General features: G+C 38.6%; 1 long non-coding RNA gene across 1 annotated transcript; it reads left to right on the top strand.

Moving 5' to 3' along the window:
- The first annotated feature begins 1,003 nt into the window (after positions 1–1,003).
- Positions 1,004–9,888, top strand: LOC122486528. Its single transcript, XR_006298181.1, has 2 exons — positions 1,004–1,313; positions 9,777–9,888. It is a non-coding gene; the product is annotated as an uncharacterized LOC122486528 (long non-coding RNA).
- Positions 9,889–11,967: the final 2,079 nt, after the last annotated feature.

Genomic DNA, 11,967 nt, shown 5'->3' with positions numbered 1-11,967 from the left:
CCTTTATTAATCTGTTAATATTTACTTTCTATATTTAGATCCTCCTGTGTTGGAAGCACAGATATTTACAATTGTTACTTCCTCTTGTTGGACTCAGCCTTTTATCATTCTGTAATACCCTTCTCTGTCTCTTGTTACAGTTTTGATTTTAAAGTCTATTGCTGGGGTGCTTGGGTGGCTCAGTCAGTTGACTTCAGCTCGGTTCATGATCTCAGGGTTTGTGGGTTCGAGCGCCACTTCTGGCTCTGTGCTGGCAGCTCAGATCCTGGAGCCTGCTTTGGATTCTGTGTCTCCCGCTTTCTGCCCCTCCTCTGCTCACGCTCTCTCTCTCTCAAATGAGCAAACATGAAATAAATAAGTACATACATACATACATACATACATGATGTCTATTGCTAATCCAGCCTTATTTTCCTTCTTTCTTTTAGGTGGAGTATATTTTTCCACACCTTTACTTTCAGAGTGTATGTGTCTTTAGTTCTGAAGTGAATCTATTGTGGGAAGAATGTACTTCGTTTTTGTTTTGGTTTTGGTTTTGTCTTATCCACTTAGATACTCTTTTGATTGGATCATTTATTTCATTTACATTAAAGTGGTTATTGATAGATAGGTACTTACTGCCATTTTCTTAATTGTTTTCTGGGTTGTTTTTTTGTAGTTCTCTGTTCCTTCTTTTTTCTCTTCCCTTGGGATAGATATGATGATTTTCTTTAGTGTCATGTTTGGAATCCTTTCTCTTTACCTTTGTGAATGAATCATAGGTTTTCGTTTTGTGAACTGTGAGGTCCATATATAAAATCCTAGGTATATAGCAGTATGAACACCTTCTAAAAGAGCTATGTTTTTATTATCCCCCTCCGTATTTTTAAATATAACTGTCACATTTTATGTCATTTTGTGTACCCTTTATTTTTTTAGATAGACTTGATTTTACTATTAGTGTATTTTAATGTTATACTACCTTTGTAAGTGATTAATCTACTACTTTTATTGTATATTTGCTTTTACCAATGAAATTTTTTTCTTTTCATAATTTTCTTCTACTGATGACCTTTTCTTTTCCATATAGAGAAGTCCCTTTAATGTTTCTGGTAAGGCTGGTTTAATGGTGATGAACTCCTTCAAACCACGTTTTTCTTTAAAATTCTTTATTCCTTCTTCAATTCTAAATGATAATCTTGCTGTGCACAATATTTTTGGTTATATTTTTGTTTTTGTTTTTTCTTTCAGCCCTTTGAATATATCATGTCCCACCCTTCGGGTCAGCAACGTTTCTACTGAACAATCAGTGATAGCCTTATTGGGTTTCTCTGGTATGTAACTTTTGGTTTTTTGTCTTTCCACTTTTAGATTGTCTTTTATTTTTGCCATTTTAATTATTATATGACTTGTTGTGTACCTCTTTGGTGTTAATCTTGGAAAAGGCTTTCTGTATTTCATAGGCCTGGATATTTGCTTATTTTCCCATGTTGGGGATACTTTAAGCTATCATTTTTTCAAATAAGTGTTTTACCTCCTTTGTCTCTTCTTCTTCTGGGAGGGCCATAATGTGAAAGTTATTGTTCTTGACTTCATCACAGAATTTCCTTAAGCCATCCTAATTTTTAAATTCTTCTTTCTTTCTGCTGTTCAGCTTGGGTGCTTTCCACCACCCTGTCTTATAAATCACTGATCAGTGCTTCTGCATGGTCCAATCTGCTGTTGATTCTTTCTATTCTAATTTTCATTTTATTCAAATTTGATATTTTTTTTCATATTTTCTGTCTCTTTGTTGACATTGTCCCTGAGTACATCCACCTTTCTCTCAAGTCCCTGGAGCACCTTTGTGATCATTACTTTGTACTTTTTACGAAGTAGATGGCTTATCTCCATTTCAGGTGGTTCTTTCTAAGGTTTTGTTCTTTCATTTGGAACACAGTTTTATGCTTTCTCACTCTGTGTTCTTTTCTATATTTGTTTCTATGAATTAGGTGGAACAGCTACTTTTCCTGTCTTAAACGAGGTGCCTTGTGTAGGAACGTACTGTGTAGAAATTGTACGTACCTTGTGGTTTTGGCTGGCTGGTTAGAGCAGGTGTAGGATCTGGTTCCTGGGTTGCTCTGCACTATGGCCACCCCAAAAGGATAGCTGGAGCTGTAAGAGCCCCAAACCAGGCATCTCCAGGATGCTTTGCACCAGAGCCACAATAGCAGAAAGTCTAAAGCTGAAGCGGGCAATGCCTGCAGTGTTCTTTACACAGGAATAGCTACAGCTGGAGCTGGCATGTGCTGGAAGTCCTGGCACACTCCATATGGGGGCCAGCCTAGAGGGCCAACTGGAACAGATGCCTGATGGGGTGTTGCATTCACCTTGGCAGGGTGACTGGAGTGGGTATGGACAAGGGTACTCCATGCCTGGACCATGCTAGCAAGATAACTGGAGGTAGGGCAGGCATAGGCTGAGGTACTCCATACAGTGGGTGCTGTGGTGAGACGGTTGGCATTTGAGTGGGCACTGGCCACATGCTTCTCAGGTGTGTGCAGGCCACCTGTTAAGGTGGCTGGAGTTAGACTGGAAACAGGTTAGGGTTCTCCTCATGAAGGTCACACTATAGTTCCCTTGGTGGGCCAGCTGGAGCTAGTATGGGCTGGGAGCCCAGGGATCACTGTGGCTGCCCTAGAAGGCTGGCTACAGCACCTAGACTGTTCTGTCTGTGCTATCATGTTGGAGGGGGAACATAAACTACGGCACTTGCCAGTGCCTGTGATGCTGGGAGAAAGATCCAGTAATTCTCCCACAAGTGGGGAAGTTCTAGGGTTAGTAAATGGATTCCCTTCACTTAAAGTGTAACTGTCCTTCAAATCACTTTTTTTTTTTAAGGGCAAGAAATCTACACATGGGCCCCTCACTGATCTCCCTCTGTTCAGCATTTTGCAGCAACAGTGATGGGTTACTGTTTCTCTGTCACCCTGCCTTTCTATGTATCTTCCCTCTACTTTCTGTTGTGCAGAAGCATTCAATCACCCCTTAGTTCTTCCTCAAGAGGCATTCCTCCATATGTAGTTGTAGGTTGTGTGGCTGCCATCTTGGACCTCGAAGGCCCATTTGAACTTTTAATACAAGGTTGTTTTGTACCTTTTGTGTTGTGAGGGTTCAGAATTAGTACACATTTGCTTCTGTTTCCTGAATACATTCATAAAGATTTTACCTTTACCTTTCCTCTCGGCGAGGAAGCAATTATATGGGGTCTGGCATTTTGGAGCCTAAAGTATATGGTTGTAGTCAGATGTAACAGTTTACTGCACAATCATTTAATTACAGTAAGGACCTTAGGCTTGTTGACGGTTGGGTTATCAGGGAAGGCATTTGTTACTGTGTTGACCAACTCATTAAAGAATCCCACATATTCTTCATTCTTATCAGTAGGGTTCCTCTGATTTAATCTTTTCTCTATCACTTTTTTCCTTTTTGGAACAGTCCCACTTACTTTTAACTATGAAATTTATCTTCCAATACTTTTCCCTGTGTATTTGTCTCTTTAGTAAGGTAGTATACTTTCCTCACAGATATTCAATTAAAAAACTCAGACCTGGTTTTATGGATTTAGCATACAGTTGCTAAATCCTGACCCTCCAGCTACTTTCTAAGCATCATATCCATGCCAAAGCAGTGTAGACATTGTCTTCTTTTCACTTACTAATATTAAGTTAATAAGTTAATAAGTTAATATATTAACTAATAATATTATGTTTTAATCAAAGTTGACTTTTAAATTTTGATACAAATTTTGATATAATGTTAAAAGTGGGAGTAAACATAATGACTTTATTTTCCTCAAAATCCTAGGAAATGGACCTAGGTACTTAATCAACATTAAGGCATGTTTTTAGGTTTTTTTTTTCCAAAATAATATTATCCAATATATTTCCTCCTCTAAACAAGATTATTTCTTCCAATGTACTTTCTCATGTTTTGTTGAGCCTAATTTATTCAACTGGTTAACATATTTGGTTTTCCATAGAAGTTTTCTATTTTCATTACATTTGGATTGAAAGTATCCCATTCTGAAACATGTTTAAGCATTTTATCTGATGTGGTTAGAGGGATCTTTGACTTCTTATTTTTCATTTACAGCTTTATTCAGCCCCTACCCCAGTGCTCTTTTTAAAATAAGTTTGTGAGGCTAGGCTTCTTCATTTTCTCCTCAGTATTTTTTTTTAAACTATCTAGCTGAAGCAAAACATGCAATTAGAGGGTTGAGGGCAATATAAAATATGTCGGAGTATTTCCAGTATTGAGATGAAACTAAAGCACAACAAAACAAAATTCACTTTTTAATGGAATTGAACAGAACCTTGAATTGCTCTGAAAAATTTTAGGCCGATCCAAAATAGTTTGAATGATATTCTTTGAGTAGTGGGGGTGATAAATGTGCAGTTCAGTTGTACATGCCTCAGACTTTCTTTCTGTGGTCATTATCCCTCTATTTTACACATATTTATTGAATACACTTCATGAAACAAAGGTCTTTACTTATAGCTATGTACACTTACGTTGTATTCAACATCGCTATACTGCAGTTTTGTCTGCTGTAAAGTAGTAGCAACCCCATAGAACTAGTGAGAGAAGTTGATATACGGCATGTGAAAATGCTTACAACAGCTTCGGCACACGGTAAGTAAGATTTAGATAGTAGCAGCATCACTATCATCTCTGTGAAACAGCTGGACAGAAAGTTTAATCACCATCGAGAACATCCTTGTTTAATAAGGACAATGGTATTCCTAATGAAGATCTAATTAATAGTGCCAACTGTCCTGTGTCTCCAACTTGGTATGTCTTCTAAAATCCATAAACAGTGAGTAGTATGCAAATGCTTGTATGTACATATGCATGAATGCTGGGTTGTATGGTCTGGGAAGACTTGGAATATTCCGCCGATGAACATAGCTCCGGGGAATGTCGTATTGAAGCTAGTTTAGTGGCAAACCAAGCATTTCTAAAAGCCTTGGAAACAACGGACTCATTGCACAAAGAAGACTTCCACATCAGATTAGCAGCTGGTCAGTTTAGAAAGTCAGGCCTGCAATTTAAATAATACACAAAAAGAATTTTAAAATATATTTTCCTATTTCCTCCATTTTATGAGTGGCTATTAGAAGCGGACAAGTATATATGTGATTTCATCACCTCAAAGTTTGGTTTTTCATGTTTGATATATTGGAAATAACACGATCGTAGTATGAATCTTTCTAATCTATTTTTTAAACCCAAATATGGTAACATTTTCAAGACGTCTGGCTTGAAATGGGAGCTATAGAATGTTTGCTTCTAGTACTTTGTACTATAGACCATGTCTAATTCCATTTCTAACTACCAGTTTTATTTGGTACATCATTGATCCCTGCCACAGAAATTATAATGTGATCAGACTTGGAAACAGAATGACCCAGTTACTTCGAAGAGTAACACAAAGCCCCCACTTGTAGGAGTTTTCACATAATCACTTGATTTGCAGAAGCTAGATGATCAGTTACTGCCAGATTAATGACCCCCAAAATTATAGCACTATTTTTTCTGCTGTTGTCACTGACTGGTTCACTGTAGTTCCATCCAAATTAATTATTTTTTAATTTGATTTTTAAATTTTTTTGAGAGGCAGAGAGAGAGAGGGGGACACAGAATTTGAAGCATGCTCCAGGCTCTGAGCTGTCAGCACAGAGCCTGACAAGGGGCTCAAACTCACGGATGAGATCATGACTTGAGCTGAAGTCAGACTCAACCGACTGAGCCACCCAGGTGCCCCTAAATTTTATTTTGATTGAAGTGTAGTTGATATATATTGGCTTCCATGTACAACATAGTAAGTCTACAATTATATACATTATAAAATGTGTACCACAGTAAGTGTAGTTACTGTCACTATACAAAGTTATTAAAATATTTTTGAGTATATTCCCTGTTTTGTACTTTTCATCCCCGTGACTTATTTATTTTATAACTGGAAGTTTGTACCTCTTAATTCCCTTCCCCTACTTCATCTGTTTCCCCACGAACCTCTCCTTTGGCAAGTTTGTTCTGTGTATTTATGATCTCATTCATTTTTATTGTTCATAAAATAGCTGTGTTTCTCTTTCTGATTTCTTTCTCTTAGTAAAATGCCTTCTTGGTCCAACTATGTTGTAAGTGGGAAGATAACCATTCTTTTTTATGGCTCAATATTATTCCATTGTGCTTATATACCACATTTTCTTTATCCATTCACCTGTCAGTACACACTTAGGTTGCTTCAATATCTTGGCTGTTGTAAATAATGCTACAAAGAGCACAGGGTACACATATTGGAGTTTTTGTTTACTTTGAGCAGGTAACTTCCAGTAGAATTCCTTGGTCACAAGGTATGTTTTTCACAGTGGCTACACCAATTTACATTCCTACCATCAGTACATGAGAAATTTATTACTCAGGTACCTGAGTAATACTTAGTATTACTCAATAATACTCAGTATTTCTCATAAATATTTACTCAATAAATACTGAGTTATTTCTCTCTCCTCTCTTGCCCACCAACACTTGCTATGCCTGATCTTCCCTTAGCAAATATGGCTGGTGTGAAATTTTACATATCTTTGCAGGTGTTTGTTGACCATCTGTATGTTGTCTTTAGAAAAAAGTCCATCCAGGTCCTTTGTATGCATTTTATAATCAGATTCTATGTGTTTTTGTTTTGTTCTGGCATTGAGATGTGTAAATTCCTTATATATTCTGGATATTAACCCCTTATTGAATGTATCATTTGCAAATATCACATCCCATTCAGTAGGTTGTCTTTTTGTTTGGGTTATGGTTTCTTTCACTGTGCAAAAGATTTTTAGTGTGTGTCCTGATTGCTTATTTTTGCTTAGGTTTCTGTTGGTTGGGGAGTTATATCCAAAAAGATATGCAAAAGCCAATGTTCAAGACTTAGCTGCCTACACTTTCCTTTAGGAGTTTCACAGTTTAGGGTCTTACATTTAGGTCTTGAGTATAATTTGAATTAATTTTTGTGTAGGGTGCAGGAAAGTGACCCAATTTCATTCTTTGGAATGTAGCTATTCCATTTTCCCAGCACCATTTATTGAAGTGACTATTTCTCATTGTATATTCTTGCCTCCTTTGTCATAGATTAATTTACCATATAAACATGGGTTTATTTCTGGGCTCTCTTTTCTGTTTCATTAATCTTTGTGTTTATTTTTGTGCCAATACCATACTGTTTTTATTAATGTAGCTTTGTAATAGAGTTTGAAATCTGGGATTGTGAGAATCTCCAGGGCTATTGTTCTTTCTCAAGATTGCTTTGGCTATTTGGCATCTGTTGTGGTTCAATACAAGTTGTAGAATTATTTGTTACAGTTCTGTGAAAAATGCTATTAGTATTTTGGTAGGGACAGCATTGAATCTGTCAATTGCTTTTGATAGTATGGACATTGTAACATCATTCTTAAAATCCAGGCGCATGGTTTATTTTCCATTTATTTGTGTTGTCTTCAATTTCTTTCATCAAAGTCTTACTGTTTTCAGAGTACCAGTTTTTTTTTTTACCTCTTTGATTAAATTTATTCCCAGGTATTGACTTCTTTTTGATGCAATTTTAAATGTGGTTGGTTTTGTAAATTCTCTTTCTGCTACTTTGCTCTTAGTGTATACATACTAAAAAATTCTTCCCTCTAAATTTGTTAATATTTGCTTTATGTATTTAGGTGCTCCAATGTTGGATGCATAGATATTTACCACTGTTATATCCTATTGTTGCATTGAACCTTTTATCATTATGTCATGCCCTCTTTGTCTCTTTTGACAGTCTTTATTTTGAAGCAGATTTTGTCTGGTATGAATATTGCTACCCCAACCTCCCCCCGCCCCACAACACTGGCATGAAATATGTTGTCCCATACCTTCACTTTCAGTCTGTATGTGTTTTTAGGTCTGAATTAAGTCCCTTATAGGCAGCATCATTGGTTTTGTTTTTTGAATATATTCAGTCATTCTATATCTTTTAGAGCATGTAATCCATGTACATTTAAAATAATTGTTGATATTTATGTATTTATTGCCATTTTTACATGGGGATTTTTCTGTTATTTTTATGGGTCTGCTCCCTTTTTTCTTATCGTGTTGTTTTCCCTTGTGATATGATTTACATGATTGCTGTGTATCTACTGTAGGTGTTGGGTTTGTGGTTGCCATGAGTTTCATATAATATCCTATGTATTTAGCAGTCTGTCTATATTAACTTGATGGTTGCTGAAGTTCAAATACATTCTAAAACACTGTACTTTCACTTCCTCATCCATGTTTTCTGTACATGTCATACTTTACCTCTTTGTGTATTGTTTCATTTGACTACTTTTGTAGATATAAGTGACTGATATACAATTACTCCATGTTTGCTTTACCCAGTGAAATTTACTTCTAGCTATGGCATTTTCTTCTCCACTCTTTAACATCTCATACACTTTTGTCTGGGAAACTGTTTCTCCTTCAATTCTGAATGAATTGAAGTTAGAGTGTTCTTGGTATTAAGTTTTTCGTTTTTCTTTCAGCACTTTGAAAATGTCATGCTATTCCCAGTGGCCTATAAAGTTTCCTTTTCTCTTGCTGCTTTTAAGATTATGTCTTTACATTTTCAACATTGTAATTACTATGTGTTGTTGTGTGCCACTTAGGTTCATCTTGTTTTGGGCTCTTTGTGCTTCCTGGATGTCTGATTTTTCCCCAGGTGGGGAAGTATTCAGATATCCTTCCTTCACATGTGTCTTCTGCCCCTTTCCCTTCTAGGACCCTTAATATGTGAATTTTAATATGCTTGAATTTGTCCCTTAACCCATTTCTTTTTTTTTTTTAATTTGGCTTTTTGTTCAGGGTAGTTGCTTTCTAGGACCCTGTCTTCCAGCTGTATTCTTCTGTGTCCTCTTAATCTGCTGTTGATTCCTTGTAGTATATTGTATATTTCAGTTATGGTGTCTTTCAGATCTGATACTTTTTCTATTTTCTCTTTGTTGAAGTTCTCATTCAGTCTTCTCTCACGTTTTAGTAGCTTTATGGCCATTACTTTGAACTCTTTATCAGGTAGATTGCTTATATCTATTTCTGTAAGCTCTTTTTCTGAAGTTTTGTTCTTTCATTTGCAACATATTCTTCTACTCCTCATTGGATCTCTGTCTGTGTGGCCTTAGGTAGGTGTCTTGTGGTGCCTGGTTAGCAATCCCCTCGGGTCACCAGAACCAAATGCTCTAGATGTCCCCAGTGGCTGTGTGAATGCTGGTAGGCAGGCTCATCCTGGCTGTCAGCAGTGACTCACCAGACCACCCTGTGTGCACTGGCAGGCAAGACTTGCACCTGGTACAGCTGCCTGAGAGGCATGAATTTCACTACTGGGGCCATGTTGGTAGATAGGACTAGCTTCCCCATCCCTAGAGCAGGAATGATTCTCTAGAGGCTCTGGTGCTGGCCACTGAGTGAAGCATTGGGATGGTCACCCCGAGAGGACAATAGTCCTAACTGAGACATATGGGATGTGTGGTAAGTTGGCAGTTGTTTTGCAGGGGCCCCTGCCTGAATGGGGCAAAGAGTGCTAGCAAGGTAAATGGAGAATGTCAGAACAGGCCCTAGTAAGTTTCCAGGTAGCTACGCTGAAAAAGGGCAATACAAATAGTACCTTCCAGCTCTTCCATCCTCAGGATAAACTGCTGATACATGTCTCTCCGGCACACATTCTAAAATTAGTCAATAAATCTCTGTCTTGTGTAACTCAGGTGCGTTACAAACTGCTGCATTGGAGCTGAGTCTTGGACCGAATGATAAAGCACTGGCTCCTTATGAGCAGCTAGTCAGTGTTCTATACCCCTCTGATGTTCCTGGAGGTAAGCCCAGCTGATTTTGAAATCCATACATCAGGTGGGGGGGGGGCAGGGGGAGAGGCTCATCTTCTTTGTGTGGGTTCCCAGGTGTGAGGCTTGATCCCTCTTATTCCTCCACACCTGTGATCTCTCTCCTGTGTGTACATTCCTGCTCTAGGAGTGTGGTTCCCAACTGTATCTCATCCCATCCTGTGCTTCTCTCTGTGGCCTTTCCCTTATATCTGTAGCTGTGGAAGAGGTCAATTTCAGAATGAGTTGCAATACATGTAGTTGTTGCTTTGGTGTTTCCATGGGAGGGGGTGAGGTCAGGATCCTCCTACTCAGCCATCTTTCCCCACTCTCTCCAACTAGCTTAATTCTTAATGAAACACTGGACAGTTAACACTATCGCCAGATGGCTATCCAAGGTTCCCCCTGCCTTTGCTTTTTCCTCCCTAGGAAATAAAATATGTCCTTCCAGTACTCTAACTAGGCTTGAGGAGCATGTGGCTAAAACTTTTTTTTTTTTTTTTAGCTTAGCAATATGAGGAGTTAGGGTAGAATTTGAAAATAGCTGTATGAAGAAGAGTGGTATTCATGAATGAACTTACCAATTGATTGGTGAGCTAAACAGAATCTTTAAAACTGGAAACATTCTTAAGGTATTCTCCTTTTGTAAATACATTTCAGTAGTACCAAAATGTGACACTATGGTCTAGTGGTGCCCACGCTGAAGATACTGTGCGCTACAGAACTGCATGGTCCATGTTATGTACTTTGCTATCTTACACAGTCACACTGTTATTTGTTAAAGCATGGCCAGGAAAAATACACACACACATTGTTATATCGTGAAGGAATCCCTGTCAGTAATGTACTCCCCATTACACAGTTTGAATATCCATTGTGACTTATTTGCAAACTGATAACCATATATTATGATTCCAAAGGATAATGAAGAGAATGGGGAAGATGACTGAGTAGGAGGATGCTGAGCTCATGTCCTCCTAGGACCCAAGAAGGATACAACTACATGTAATAAACTCACTCCCAAATAACCCTTAAGTCTAAGGACTAGGGACATAAAGAGAAGACCACATCAAAAGGATAGGAAGGGGGGACACATGATTAGGAACCAGAATGGGTATAGTGTGGCCAGTCCAAATATGGAAAGGATATCACAGGCAGGGACGTCGTCCCTGAAAAGCAAGCTGGTCAAATCCCACATTGAGTACCCCCAGCCATGGGACCCTGCAGTAGGAAGATGACCCCTAAAATGTTTTTTTTAATTAGTATGTCTCATCTCTAGGACTTTTGAAAATTAGAAAGGTTTGAGTCCAAGAGAGCCAGAATGTTATAGTAAAATGATTCTTGGCTCGTAAAGAACCAGCATGCTATATCACTTAGTCTGTGACCCAGCACCAAAGAAAAGATTTGAAAGATCATGGGGATTTATTATGTGCTGGAGGGAGAGGGATATTTTCTCTCTCCCATTGCTCTTGCCCTCCAGCCTAGGTGGTTGGACACTTGTAGGAACTAATTGTGACACTCTTCATTTATTTTGCTAACAGGCATGCCCTGCCCTAGTACTCCCCCATGAACCTGCCCCACCTAACACACCTGCCAGGCAGACATAGTTGAGTCCTGAAACCCCCCAGTTATTGCTGCCTTTCTCAAGCAACTTCTGCTTTGAGAAAGTGTGTGTGTGGGGAGGATATTCCGATCAACACACCTAAAGTCTTTGCACTGAGTCACTGCAAACAGCCAGGCTGAGGTCTATCCTCAGCCACAAGTGCTCCCAAAGCCCCTGTAGCCGGGCCTCTCAGGCACTTAACTGGGGGGCAAGCCCTGCTGACCAGTGCACCTGCAAACAGTCACAGCCCAGGCATAATAGGAGGGTGCATACACCTCACAGGGGGGGATGCCCCTAGAACACCTGATTCTGATAACCATGGGGGAATTGCACTGCTGGGCACTACATTATACTTCCACCTAACGTCAATACTTCCAAGACTAGGAGACTTAATACACAGGAACAAGAACAAGACAAAACTCTGGTTATTTCTGTTTCTTTTGGTTCTTTCCTAATCTATCTGTTAAAAAGCTC

This window comes from Prionailurus bengalensis, chromosome A1, assembly GCF_016509475.1.
Source record: "Prionailurus bengalensis isolate Pbe53 chromosome A1, Fcat_Pben_1.1_paternal_pri, whole genome shotgun sequence".
Taxonomy (NCBI): domain Eukaryota; kingdom Metazoa; phylum Chordata; class Mammalia; order Carnivora; family Felidae; genus Prionailurus; species Prionailurus bengalensis.
Note: the sequence above shows the minus strand (reverse complement) of the source record. Positions and strands in the feature narration are given on the sequence as shown.